At 39.0% G+C, this 14,004-nt stretch overlaps 1 protein-coding gene across 1 annotated transcript in view; it reads left to right on the top strand.

Moving 5' to 3' along the window:
* The window catches only part of LOC129764542 (DNA polymerase alpha subunit B), an 87,149-nt gene that overhangs the window by 1,427 nt on the left and 71,718 nt on the right, over nt 1-14,004 (top strand). The window lies entirely within an intron of this gene.

Raw genomic sequence — 14,004 nt, 5'->3', positions numbered from 1 at the left:
CAAGATGTTTTGTATACTCTAATAAGATTTTCTGCCGGGCTGCTTCCGTTTCAAGAACTTCCAAGTAGTCTGATTTGATCTTCGGGTCAAAAAAAGTTGCAATAAGGTAATTTTAATCTTCTCCTAAGTAGTTGAAAAAAAATGTCTAGCGTTTGAAGATGTTATCACGCGAGGTAGTTTTGGTGTTCTACACAGGATATACAGGAGATGCCAGGACTTGTGAGACACACACTCACTACTCAGATTATCATTCCTGAATACAGTTCTATGTTTTTTAATCTTAAATGAAAATAATTAATTATTGTTCTTTGCTTATTTAAATTCGTAGTACTTACTGTTTCCCAATCAGTATTAAAATTATCTCAATATATCCACACAAAGTCCATCATATAGAATCCTTATCAGAAAAAAATCTGTTCAAGATTTCTTGCAGTAAACTTGATGCTCTAAAGGGTGTGAATTGCATCACGGAAAAACGCTGTAGAAATTCACCCAGTAGACCGATCCTTTTGAAAATTTTAGACAGTAAAATAAAAACTATTAAACAACTTTTGGCATATTCTTTTTATTCATACTTCGAGCCCAAGCCCGTATGCTCGCACCTTCCTCTTTACCCCGTCCATAAGGTTCTGTACAACGTCAGGTTGTAGTTTTTTTTGAACAGAAATCCATTTACTCTTGAAGTCCGCCTCCGATTTGACAACTTTTGGGTTCTTCCGGAGGGCCTGCTTCATAATCGCCCAATATTTCTCTATTGGGCGAAGCTCCGGCGCGTTGGGCAGGTTCATTTCCTTTGGCACGAAGGTGACCCCGTTGGCTTCGTACCACTCCAACACGTCCTTTGAATAGTGGCACGAAGCGAGATCCGGCCAGAAGATGGTCGGGCCCTCGTGCTGCTTCAATAGTGGTAGTAAGCGCTTCTGTAGGCACTCCTTAAGGTAAACCTGCCCGTTTACCGTGCCGGTCATCACGAAGGGGGCGCTCCGCTTTCCGCAAGAGCAGATCGCTTGCCATCGCTTGTGCACCCGTGGCCGAGTGGTTAGCGTCATAACTAACATGCCGGGTATTCGGGTTCGATTCCCGTTCTGGTCGGGGGAATTTTTCGTCAAAGAAATTTCCTCCGACTTGCACTGTGATCACGCGTATTCTAGAGCTTGCCACTCAGAATGCATTCAAGGCGTGTTATTTGGCATAGAAATCTTAACTAAGTACTAATAAAAATGACGCAAGTAATACTACGTTGAGACGGCGAAGTTCCTCTAGGAACGTTAGTGCCATTGAAGAAGAAGAAGAAGATCGCTTGCCACACCATGTACTTTATGGCAAACTTGGATAGTTTCTGCTTGCGAATCTCCTCCGGAACGCTGAATTTGTCCTCTGCGGAGAAGAACAACAGGCCCAGCAGCTGACGAAAGTCCGCTTTGACGTAGGTTTCGTCGTCCATTACCAGGCAATGCGGCTTCGTCAGCATTTCGGTGTACAGCTTCCGGGCTCGCGTCTTCCCCACCATGTTTTGCCTTTCGTCGCGGTTAGGAGCCTTCTGAACCTTGTATGTACGCAGGCCCTCTCGCTGCTTGGTCCGCTGGACGAATGAACTTGACAAATTCAGCTTATTGGCGACATCCCGGACCGAACTTCTCGGATCACGTCTAAACTGCTTAACTACGCGCTTGTGATCTTTTTCACTGACGGAGCATCCATTTTTGCCGTTCTTCACCTTCCGGTCGATGATTAGGTTCTCGAAGTATCGTTTTAGTACTCTGCTGACCGTGGATTGGACGATTCCCAGCATCTTACCGATGTCCCGATGTGACTACTCCGGATTCTCGAAATGAGTGCACAGGATTAATTCACGACGCTCTTTTTCGTTCGACGACATTTTTCCAAATTTACGAAAAATTGACAGTGAAGCATGGCCAACGTGATCTATACACTCTTATCTGATTATAAGCGAAAGCTGAAGATATAATTTCTAAAAATTAAATTTCTACAGCGTTTTTTCCGTGATGCAATTTGATGTGACACACCCTTTACTAGGGATATTCATTCCAAATGGAAAATTTAATCATAGTTCATTATTTTTATGTAATAATGCGTTATTTGTCTCTAAAATGCAAATGTCTCATGCACACGTGCAGTTTTTCCCAGTTTCTTATTCGCAAATAAAGAGTCGAATATTCGGCTGCCGGATTTTCGGCTATCCGGCCTCGAAGCTATCCGGATACATATCTGATATCCGGTCAAACTACTATCCATTTCATAACTAATTATCATTATCGAACACAATTATCAATTTTTATCATCACAATAAAAACATGTCACTTTATTATAGAGAAAACGTATTTGAAATGGAGAAGGTAGTTTTATTTTTTTTTCTTTCTTTCTGAGAGTGTTTTTTCAACCCAAACGATGCTATATGCTTCAATGTAAATTCCAATTGAACTAACATAGCGAAAGAACCGAATAGTTTAAAACCTCTTAGAGCCAAAAAGAAGAAGAATAAATGAACTAACAGCTGCTAATACGATGTGGGGAATATAGTACAATTTGCCATGAAGATCTCCAACTTTCTTAAATCTTTGCTCAATCGGGAAACATTGATATGCAACTATGAGTTTCCAGAACTAGAAACTTGTAGCTTAAAATTATATGGATGCTTCATTTGCCAAACCGATTAACTCCATTTTTTGAATATTATTAAATTTTAGTATCAAAGCACTAGATTAGCCCCTAACTGTATGTATTCAAAACAAATTTCTTTAATAATAAGTATTAACACCACTAAATGACAAAATCTTTTTAACCATTGAATAATAAATAATAATAAATCATAAAATATTTTATCATTTTTCTCAGCATCTTGTTTTATGGAGTAAATCGATTAGGCAATTGAAGCATCTATATATTACAGGGCCTCATTTAGCACGAAGTTTCAGGCATTTAACAATCACAATCTCGATACTACCTTGCATTTTCTGTCGAGTTTGCCCGAAGGGAAATGCGGATAGATTCAAAATAATTAGTAAAAGCCTCATTGTACATCTCCCGGATACGTCTTTGAGCCACTAGATTTAATGTGTGCTGTATCAACGATTTTATGAAAAACGGAACGCTTCAATTCGTGACAGTTAATTATAACTGTTGGAACCGATAGTTTTCGATACCTACGTTTCTCTGCTGAGTGTAGCAGGAATCTAATGGCGCGTTTACATTAGGGAGATGTATAGCTATAGATGGATTTATTCACGGGGAAATAGATGTAAACGGATAAGAATATATGAGATACACTTATTCGAGGTATATATAACTACTATGGATAGAATAAATTCAGTATGAAGCAATTCCACGCTAAATCAAACGGCCGCTGACCCAACCCTTTCCGAATTTTTTTAAACTTGGTGCTTATGATGGATACCACTTAATATAATATATAACCAGGGTAACCACATTTAATTCTGTAAAATTTTCTGAAAATATCTGTACATCTGTATTTTGAATGTGTATAAAAAATCTATATCGGGAAGTAAAGGGAAAAAAATGAAAGTAAAGATTTATTTTCACTTTGCACTTATTTTTCTTAATTATGGGTTATGAATGTCGTGTAAATATAAAAAATATAAAAAAAATCATAGAAAAATTTTTCGCCTCTGAATTGCATGATGTTTTTACGTGGTTTTGTTAAACTTTGCCTTCGAATTTTCCTTCAACTTCATCTTTGACGCTCCTCTTTAAGCCGATACAAAGTTCTTCAAAACAGAGTCCATAATTGTGGGAGCCAACCGATTTCCGTATTTTGTTTTGATGGCCCTGTAACGCAAAAATAATCGCTCAACACATGCTAATGAATGTCATCGAAAATAACTTTTTGTAAGTGTAGGTGTAAGGCTCAATCGCACAAGCTTTGCGGAGCCGCAAAAAATATCTTACAAACGACTTAGCAATGGATACAAAAATTTCCCATCACGCCTTTTGACATCCAACAGCTGGGACCAAGTTATATCCGAGTCACTCATTTTTTGCCCCATAATATTCGACTTGAGTAGCCTGAATTCGTAATCCAAGCCTTGTCTATAACCTGTTTCAACGAATTGAGGAAATTGTCGCATCAAATCATTAAAGTTGACGAAATTTGGACGGTTTATTAAGGCTGCAGCTATGTTTCATCAGTTCAATATAGAAGTCACGACAAATCGATTTGAAGATCAACTTCCTAGCTGCATCCAATCCTTTTTCAGCTTCTTCTGCATCGATACCAACGCAACCATCCTCAAGCTTCTTCAGAAAATCTTGCAAAAATGTTCACATCAAGTCAGCATCACGTAGCTCTCTAATATTCCAACACGATCAACAATAACACTCTTCTCTCATTATAAAGTTCGCAAAATTGAGAACTTTTTGATTGAAAGGCGTATTTGATTGGCGTTATTGATGAGCGGTAGAACAAAGTTTAGGAACAGTATAATCGGTTTAGTCATAGGATCGTCTAAATGAGTCAATATACGATTGGCGGATTGATTATGGTCATACATAACTTGGAACGAAAAAAATAGATTGAGCTCTTTAAATCAATAAGATTTCGCTTGATAACTGCCTCCAACCAAAGCCATCTCGTTGCGTACGAGGTATGGCTATTAAATAACGAGACTGATCGCCTGGAGGGCGCCCTAGAGGGGTGGGGGAAAAACGGATAGTGCGTTCGGTAGCTTAAAGTGTCTGCTATAAACGTACGAAAACACGTTTTTGTCGCACGTATAGTAGTTTGCGAGCAGCAGTGGTTTGAATGGAACGTGCTTTGTAGTGCGCGTCGGAAATCATGTGTGACGAAAAATACGAACAACACACCTGCGAATAACGCGCTGTCAGTGAAGCAATGTTTAGCGGATAAGGGCATTCCAGTGCTCGAACATGTCCCGTACTCGCCAGATCTAGCCCCATGCGACTTTTTTCTATTCCCCAAGATCAAATCCGTGTTGAAAGGTACCCGATTTCAGTCCGTAGAAGAGGCGAAGGAAAAAGCGACGCTGCTTTTGAACGCCATCACAAAAGAAAAGTTTCAGCACTGCTTCGCACAATGGAAAAAACGTATGGAAATATGTGTGAGGAGCCAAGGGGAGTATATTGAAGGGGAGCATATCGTTGTACCGTAATTTTTAAAATATAACTCTTTTTCTTAACCAGTCACGTTATTTAATAGCCATACCTCGTATGCACTGTAATAGATTTAATATTTAAAATTGAATTTAAAAAAAAAATCTGTAAATTCTGTATTTTCACCGAAAATCTGTAATTCTGTATATACAGATTCTGTATCTGAAATTTTGGTGAAAAATCTGTCAAACACAGAATATTCTGTATATGTGGCAACCCTGTATATAACCCTGCATACAAATCATTTCGTTTCCACCGTGAAGTGACGTTCGTGATCAAGCCCAAAATCAGCATTTCAATTATTATATGACCAATTTAAATTACGACTGATATTTGAAAAGAGTGTATTCATAATCATTGATCTTTCTTTCAAAAAATCGCAACAAAACAAAACAATATCGAAGAGGGAGTGGTTTGAAATATAAAAGCTTTTAATCATAAATTCTATTTTGACGTAGGACTACGTCTTTCATTTCTATACCGGGGTGTAAAATCAAAGTTTCGAAAACGAAAGCGTTACGCCGGAGACCGAGATTTTGAGCGTTAATAGCTCCTAAACAACTGTACGAAATGGTATGATAAACACTTCATTCGAAGGATAAAATGTCTACGCGTGCTATACTTGCTACTTTTTGATCCAAAAACTTGTTTCAATAGTGTAAAACTTGCTTTCAAAACAGGCTATTGAAATCACCAATCGGTATATAAGCGAGCGCCGCTCGGAAATCCACTCAGTTCTAATTGAACAGCGATTGGAGCATGTTGTCGCTGTTGTTGTGAAGCTTTTCGTTTATCACGAAAGCGCGGATGAACGGTGTCACCAAGAGCCTGTTTGTGCACCTTAGGCCAAACATGAATCCATAAGGAGGAGAGTGAACGGTTCCCCGGGAAGATCTCGAAGCAGCCGCTACACACACACACACACATACACGCGCGGAATTCTTTCCGTTTGGATGCCATTCAGCATCGAGAAAGATCCGGAAAATAATCTGCCAGTTCCTCTGGGAATTTAAAAATACATTCATGTGAAATCCATGTAACACTGTGACCAAATACATTTGGTTTTGTGATTTTTCAATTAATCGCAATTAACAGGAAAGCTTCTGAAGATTATTCTTCCCCATCAGTAGGATATTTCCGTATCCAATATTGTATGCGCCCGCAATCGATTATTGCTCAGTCGCCGAAAGTTCCGAGCTCAGAGAGTTCATTCCCCTATAGTTTGCCTTCCAAATTGCCATCGTAAACCACGCCTTCTCTCGATTCAATCACGCACAAAAAGCATACTTAAGCGTTATTCTGGTGGTGAAACGCATTCATTTTTCGTGAGGACATCGACAAGACAACATCGTTGCTGAGGATTCTGGACGGCGAAGGATCTCTGAAACGCAAGCAGTTTGTTTGAAACTGTGAGGGAGCACAGAGAAGCCGATCCTTCAGGAGAAGAGAAGGTGGCCATCGAAGCAGCCGCTACACACACACATACACGCACGGAATTCTTTCCGTTTGGATGCTATTCAGCATCGAGAAGGATCCGGAAAATAATCTGCCAGTTCCTCTGGGAATTTAAAAATTTCAATCAAGTGCTATTAATAGATGGTTATCGAGTTAGCATTAACCACTGGTGGGCTTCCAGTATCGAGGAAAATGTGCAAATATCTAATCGTTACTGAAAATAATCTGCCAGTTCCTCTGGGAATTTAAAAATACATTGTGAATACATGTGAAAGAGTTTATTTGAATGTTTTCTATCCATGTAACACTATGACCAAATACATTTGGTTTTGTGATTTTTCAATCAATCGCAATTAACAGGATAGCTTCTGAAGATTATTCTTCCCCATCAGTAGGATATTTTCGTATCCAATATTGGATGCATAAAACCTTGTACCTCCAACGTAACGCTCTCGTTTTCGAAGTCCCCCAAATATTCATTTATTCATTCATTCAGAATGGATTCAGATTTAACTTCAAACAAAGGATCACTGAATCAACGATAGTCCTACGTCACCATTGCGGTTATACCATAGATATAACCCACTTTCTGTTTTTGAGTAAGATTTTTTAACAAAGTATTCTTAATGTTATTTTTCCTAAATAGTTAATTGATTTTCCAACAACTTTGTCAAACATCATAATTTAATAAGACATCGGATTTTGAACGAAATAGCAATGATTTTGGATACGCTCTTTTCAAAAATCAGTCGTAATTTTAATTAGTAATGTTATAAAGAAAATTGTGATTTTGGGTAGTCTTCATCTTCAAGTACCAAATTTCAAAAAAAAAAAACGAAGAAAGTCGGGTTAAAATTAGCTGTGTTTTGGCCGATTTGGCGTGAAATTGCTCTATATGTGAACGCTGGTTAATTTCTCATTGGTGAGAAAACACTAAACTTGGCCGCATTAACTGATCCAAATTGACCCTTCCTTGATATGTGTTCATGTGGCGGAATGATGGGGGCAATTTGGACCCCTTAGGCAAATCGCCTAATACAGGTCCGACTCGATTAGCCGGAATTTCAGACTCGATCACCCGGAGTATTTTAGTATATATTTTTTTTTATCCAAAATATATATTTTTATTAAGGCTCATATGGCGTCAACCTGACGGGGCCGGGAGTTCAATTTTTCGACAATGTTTGCCTTATAACTATGTTAGTAATATGTAACCGATTACTCGCGGTTGGCTCGAGGTTAGTATTACAAGTGTTTTCGTAATTGTGATGTTGCTGTCTCCAATGCTCTGTACATGTGCCCGACACGGGATACTTCCTTTTGGGATGCAGCTGACCATTAATCAGCAACGCCCCCTAGTCTGTACCCCATATCTAGCGTGGTGCGTCTTCTCGACTCGAGGAATCCATTATAGAATGGTCACTAGCCGGCGCAATCATCAGCTCGTGTAGAGTTGTCATGAGCGGTACAACCTTTGGCTCTTGTTGAATGATCAGTGGACTGCACAACCTTTGGCCCGTGTATCTGTAAAGAGTGTGTGTATGTATTGCCGCGACTAAGTAAAAGTTTATAGATCGGATAGGAGGGATATGAAACGGGGACACAACGAAGGAAACATCATTAAACGTTGACATCGGCGTTTCTGAGGAACAGGCATAGATGAAGCAGAAGATCAGGATCACGGCTACCTAAGATATCCCGGACGGGGATATCCGATTGTCTGCCTTGTGCTCTCAGTACTCTAGAGAGCTGAGAGCGAGCAGCATGGAACCGGATACACGACCAGACAACATGCTCGATGTCGTGGTAGCCATCGCCACAATCACAAAGATTGTTTGCTGCGAGCCCAATGCGATAGAGATGCGCGTTTAGGTTGTAGTGATTGGACATAAGCCGAGATATCACGCGAATAAAATCACGACCTACATTCAATCCCTTAAACCAAGCTTTCGTCGAAACCTTAGGGATAATCGTGTGTAACCAGCGACCGAACTCATCTTCACTCCACATGCGCTGCCAACTAACGAGTGTGTCCTGACGAGGAATGTGAAAAAATTCGTTATAAGCAATTTGCCTTTCAAAAAGTGTGCCTTCTGAAGCGCCCACCTTAGCTAGCGAGTCCGCTTTCTCATTCCCCGGAATCGAGCAATGAGAGGGAACCCATGCTAAGGTAATCTTGAATAATTTTTCGACCAAAACACTCAATAGATGTCTTATTCTTGTTAGGAAATAAGATGAGCGTTTATCAACTTTCATTGAACGAATTGCCTCTATTGAGCTGAGACTGTCTGAAAAAATAAAATAATGGTCGATGGGCAATGTTTCAATGATCCCTAGTGCGTTGTATATCGCACCCAGTTCAGCGACATACACGGAACAAGGATCTTTGAGTTTGAAAGAGGCACTGGAATTTTCATTGAAGATGCCGAAGCCAGTGGACCCGTTTATAAATGAACCGTCAGTATAGAACATATTATCAGATCTAACTTTCCCATATTCTGCCGAAAATATCGGCGGAATAGAATCGGAGCGCAGATGATCTGGGATTCCATGGATTTTTTGTCGCATGGACAGATCAAAATTGACAGAGGAATTGCAAAAGTATGGGAAGCAAAATTGGTTGGAGATGCCCGGTGAAGGGTGCACTTCATGGGTAAGGAAATCATGGTACAAAGACATAAAACTTGACTGAGGAAGTCAGTTGGAGTAGATTTTCGAAGTTATCAATCACCAATGGATTCATGATCTTGCAACGGATGAGAAATCTGTAGGATAATTCTGTGAATCGAAGAGTAAGCGGGGGTACTCCTGCCAAGACTTCGAGACTCATCGTATGTGTCGAATGCAAACACCCCATTGCTATACGCAAGCAACGATATTGTATTCTCTCCAGCTTGATAATATGAATCCTGGCAGCTGATCGGAAGCAAAGACTGCCATATTCCAACACTGATAATATCGTTGTTTTGTACAACTGAATGAGGTCTCCTGGATGGGCACCCCACCATGTTCCGGTTATTGTTTGGAGAAAATTGATTCTTTGCTGGCATTTCTGTTTCAAATACGCAATGTGTATTCCCCAGGTACATTTAGAGTCAAAATATACTCCAAGGTATTTGAAAAACATCGAGTGCCTGATCGCTTTACCGGATAGGTGAAGCTGGAATTGGGCGGGTTCGTGCTTCCTAGAAAAAACGACCATTTCAGTTTTCTCCGTAGAGAATTCGATACCCAGCTTGAGGGCCCACGTGAACAGATTGTTCAGGGTATCTTGCAACGACTTTTGCAGAACGACGGGATTAGTACCCGTGATGGAAATAACTCCATCGTCTGCAAGTTGTCTCAGCGTGCAGTCTCTAGTTAGACAATCATCCATATCATTGACGTAAAAACTATACAAGAGGGGGCTTAGGCAGGAGCCTTGTGTTAGGCCCATAAAACTGTATCGAGAAGATTTCAAGCTGCCATGATTGAAAAACATGTGCTTTTCTGAGAGTAAATTGTACAGGAAATTATTCAGAATTGGCGAAAGTCCACGATTATGAAGTTTCTCTGAGAGAATTTCCATGGAAACTGAATCAAATGCCCCTTTGATATCGAGAAAAACGGAAGCCATTTGTTCTTTACGAGCAAATGCGATTTGGATTTCAGAAGATAGCAGCGCGAGACAATCGTTCGTCCCTTTACCTCGGCGGAAGCCAAACTGCGTATTTGACAGCAAGGGGCTGTCCAAATACCACGTGGGCAATTTTAGGGGGGGTAGGGGGTATGAAAATGTCCACGCTTGTCCACGGAGAGGGGGGAGGGGATATAGACTATGTCCACGGTGACACGAAAAATAAATATTTTTTCAAATATAACCACCGATACATTCTAAATTAAATAAAAACTTATCCAAGAATTCAAGAATTTTAAAACTTTTCGCCCATCCTGAGTACTCCGTATTTATCAATAAACGCTGCCTGAGAGTGCATATATTTTTAATAATATCATTGAACTTCTTCACTGAAATCTATATTCTGAAAATAACTCATGTAAACTGTGAGCGACAGAGCTAATCTGTATGATCCTATAATTTTATAGTTGCGGGCTGTGCATAGACATAGCTAAAACCTAAAAAAAACCATTCCATAATGGTTAAGTTTTCATAATATTACACATATGTTTTTTTCATCAAATATAATTCTCTATAAATTTTGTTCTATCTCGAGAACAGTTAGTCTTAGGACAATAATGTCTGAATAATTTTTCATGCAGAATTTTGTGTAAAATTATTTTCTCGCATTACAGGCAAACCTGTTTTTGCGCGGTCCCTTTTTGCGTGATTCCCCGTTTATGCGACTCTTTTTGTGCGATTTTATTATGACATCGGGTCTTGAATCACACAAACTAATCGCACAAATAATACTATCGCACCTAACAGTCACACAAATGAGAAATCGCTTAAAAAACAACCGTACAAAAACAGGTTTTCCTGTATTTTTCTCGAAAAGGCTGAATTTTTCAAAGTATTGGAATTCCGTCAATTTCTAGGAATTAATATTTACATTTGCGTGAAATGATCCATGCACCACTAGTCGTCAAAATTGAATCAGTTGACCCAGTATTCTATTTTTTTCCGAAAATTTCGCATATAATGCCGTTGTAAAACATTTGAATTGATGGATTGAAGTAGCTTTTAGAAGATAAAAAATACTTAAAATTTGTCGTTTTCCAAGGGTTTTCATATTTTTTTATAAATATTATAAAAATAACCTTGATTGTTTCTATCAACAAAATTAAAGCTCTCCAACCCTTCTACAATTCCTTCCTCGACACTACAATGTTATTCCTATTGTTATCTTTTACTACTTAAAATGTTCCACAACAGAAAATTTTCTCATCTTTCAAATGAATGCAATTAAATTCTTCTAAGTAGCGTAATTTTGAATTGAGGTCAATTTAGACCAAAAAATGAGTCTCAAGAGAAATTCAACTTTCACAGTTGAGATTTGAGCTTAATTTCATAGTTGGGAATCAATGTATCATAAGTTGTCTGATGTCATTCTTCCCCGCATGCACTTTGAAAGTCATCTAGACACTCAATGCAGAATGGGATTTGAAAAATAATAAAATATTTTAAAACGCCTTCAATACCCTCTGAAAATTCTCCGAACTATGGCGAAAAGGTTTTGACCAAGGCGTTTATATTAATGCATAACAGGTGAAGCAACATATATATAGAGGCGCCTTGGTTTTGACTTGCGCTACCGACTAAAGTGCGATTCACATTCAACATCCACGTCACGTTCACGTTTCGTCACGTCATGTTGCGTCAATTATTCTCCCATGCAATTCTTATGAAAGCATTCACATACATTGGCAACGGAAAATTCGACTTGCAGTTGCTGGTGTATGTGAATGATTCCATAAGAATTGCATGGATGAATAATTGACGTCACGTTGAAGTTCCTTCACGTCATGTTGCGTTAATTATTCTTCCATGCAATTACTATTGAAGCATTCACATTCACCAGCAACGGCAAGTCGAAGTTGTCGTTGCCGGTGTATATGAATATTTGCATAAGAACTGCTTGGAAGAATAATTGACGCAACGTGACGTTTAATGTGAATTATTTCATGTGAATCGCACTTACCACTGTAACACTGTAACAATGCAATTGACAAATGAAACAATGCATTTGTCAAAGCAATAACTGGATCTTGTATAGAACATTTTATAGTTTCCATATTTCCCCTTCGATTTGTTGTGCAATCGTTATGTCATTAAATATTCATAATCCAAAATGAAAGGATAACTTTTCATTCGATTGAGAATATCTCTGTAGTAAAAGGTTCTACTGAAATTCCATATGAATCAAATGAAAGCGAAATACTTAAGTTGACTGGATTATGACCGGCGTCTATGTGATATCAACAATTTTTTTCGCAAGTGTTTAGAAAATCGTGAACTATACATTTGAAAATGAGTTTAAATCCATTTATTTCTATTCGATTGGAGCTTGCAATTTCAATTAGCAAAGCTCAAGATCAAACTTTGAAATTGTGTAGTTTGTATTCAGATGCGGATTGTTCCTCACCTGGTTAACTTTACATTGCGTGTTTCCGTGTTAGCAAACCAAATAGCCTTTATATCTTCCCTGATAATGGAAAAACAAAAAATATTGTATACTCACAAATGTTTCAAAATTAAACTCACAAGAAACATGTGCTTTGTTATGCCACTCATTTCTCAACCATACAAGAACAATGGGCCACAACAAAGCAGGTACAGGGTACAGCAAGTAAAATTTGAAATAAAAACAACTTAAATTGATTTAAAATGGAATTTAGGCGCAAATCAGTTATTTCCTCAATTATTTTAATTTAAAAAGGAAAAATGTCCACGTGGACAAAGGAGGGCAGGGGTATGAAAATGTCCACGCTTGTCCACGTAGGGGGAGGGGGGAGTCTAAAACCGTGCTTTTTCTGTCCACGTGGTATGTGGACAGCCCCCAAATAGTTCGCTTCAACCCACTTGTCCAAACGAAGTAGAATCATTTTCTCCAACAATTTACGAATACAGGATAACATTGCAATCGGCCTATACGAGTTGTGATCGCAAGCCGGCTTGTTGGGTTTTCGTATGGCTATCACTCTCACTTGTCTCCAGTCATGCGGGACAATATTCAGCTCCAGAAACTTGTTGAACAAGTTCAGCAAACGCTGTTTCGCCAAGTCGGGAAGATTCTTCAACAAGTTGAATTTAATCTTGTCCGACCCAGGAGCTGAATTGTTACATGAGAGGAGGGCAATTGAGAATTCTACCATCGAAAAATTCTCATAATCGCATTGGAGCGGAATGTCGCGTACGACGTTTTGTGCAGGAACGGAATCGGGACAAACCTTTCTTGCAAATTTGAAAATCCAACGGTCAGAGTATTCTTCACTTTCATTTGTATGGTTCCAGCCACGCATTCTCCTAGCCGTATTCCAAAGAGCTTTCGCCAATATCCACGCTTTTTTGCTTTAATCAGACCTTTTAGTTTGGCTTCTAGAGCTTGGTGCTTTCGAAACCATTCCACTAGTCCAGTTTTCCGGAATTTTTTGAAAGCGGATGATTTTTCAAGGTAGACCTTTGAACACTCCTTGTCCCACCAAAGTGATGGAGGACGACGTCGTAAAGTGGTAGCAGGAACACGTTTCTTTTGAGCTTGAAGTGCGCTTTCGTAAATCAAACTCGATATAAAATTATACTCTTCGAGTAGAGGAAGTTCATGCATTGAAACAAGTGCTTCAGATATTATTTCTGCAAATTTTCTCCACTCAATATTTTTCGTGAGGTCATACGCAATATCGACTGACTCACGAGAACCTGATTCATTGGCGATCGATAAAATTATTGGCAGGTGGTCACTACCG

This window comes from Toxorhynchites rutilus, chromosome 1 (genome assembly GCF_029784135.1).
Source record: "Toxorhynchites rutilus septentrionalis strain SRP chromosome 1, ASM2978413v1, whole genome shotgun sequence".
Taxonomy (NCBI): Eukaryota; Metazoa; Arthropoda; class Insecta; order Diptera; family Culicidae; genus Toxorhynchites; species Toxorhynchites rutilus.
Note: the sequence above shows the minus strand (reverse complement) of the source record. Positions and strands in the feature narration are given on the sequence as shown.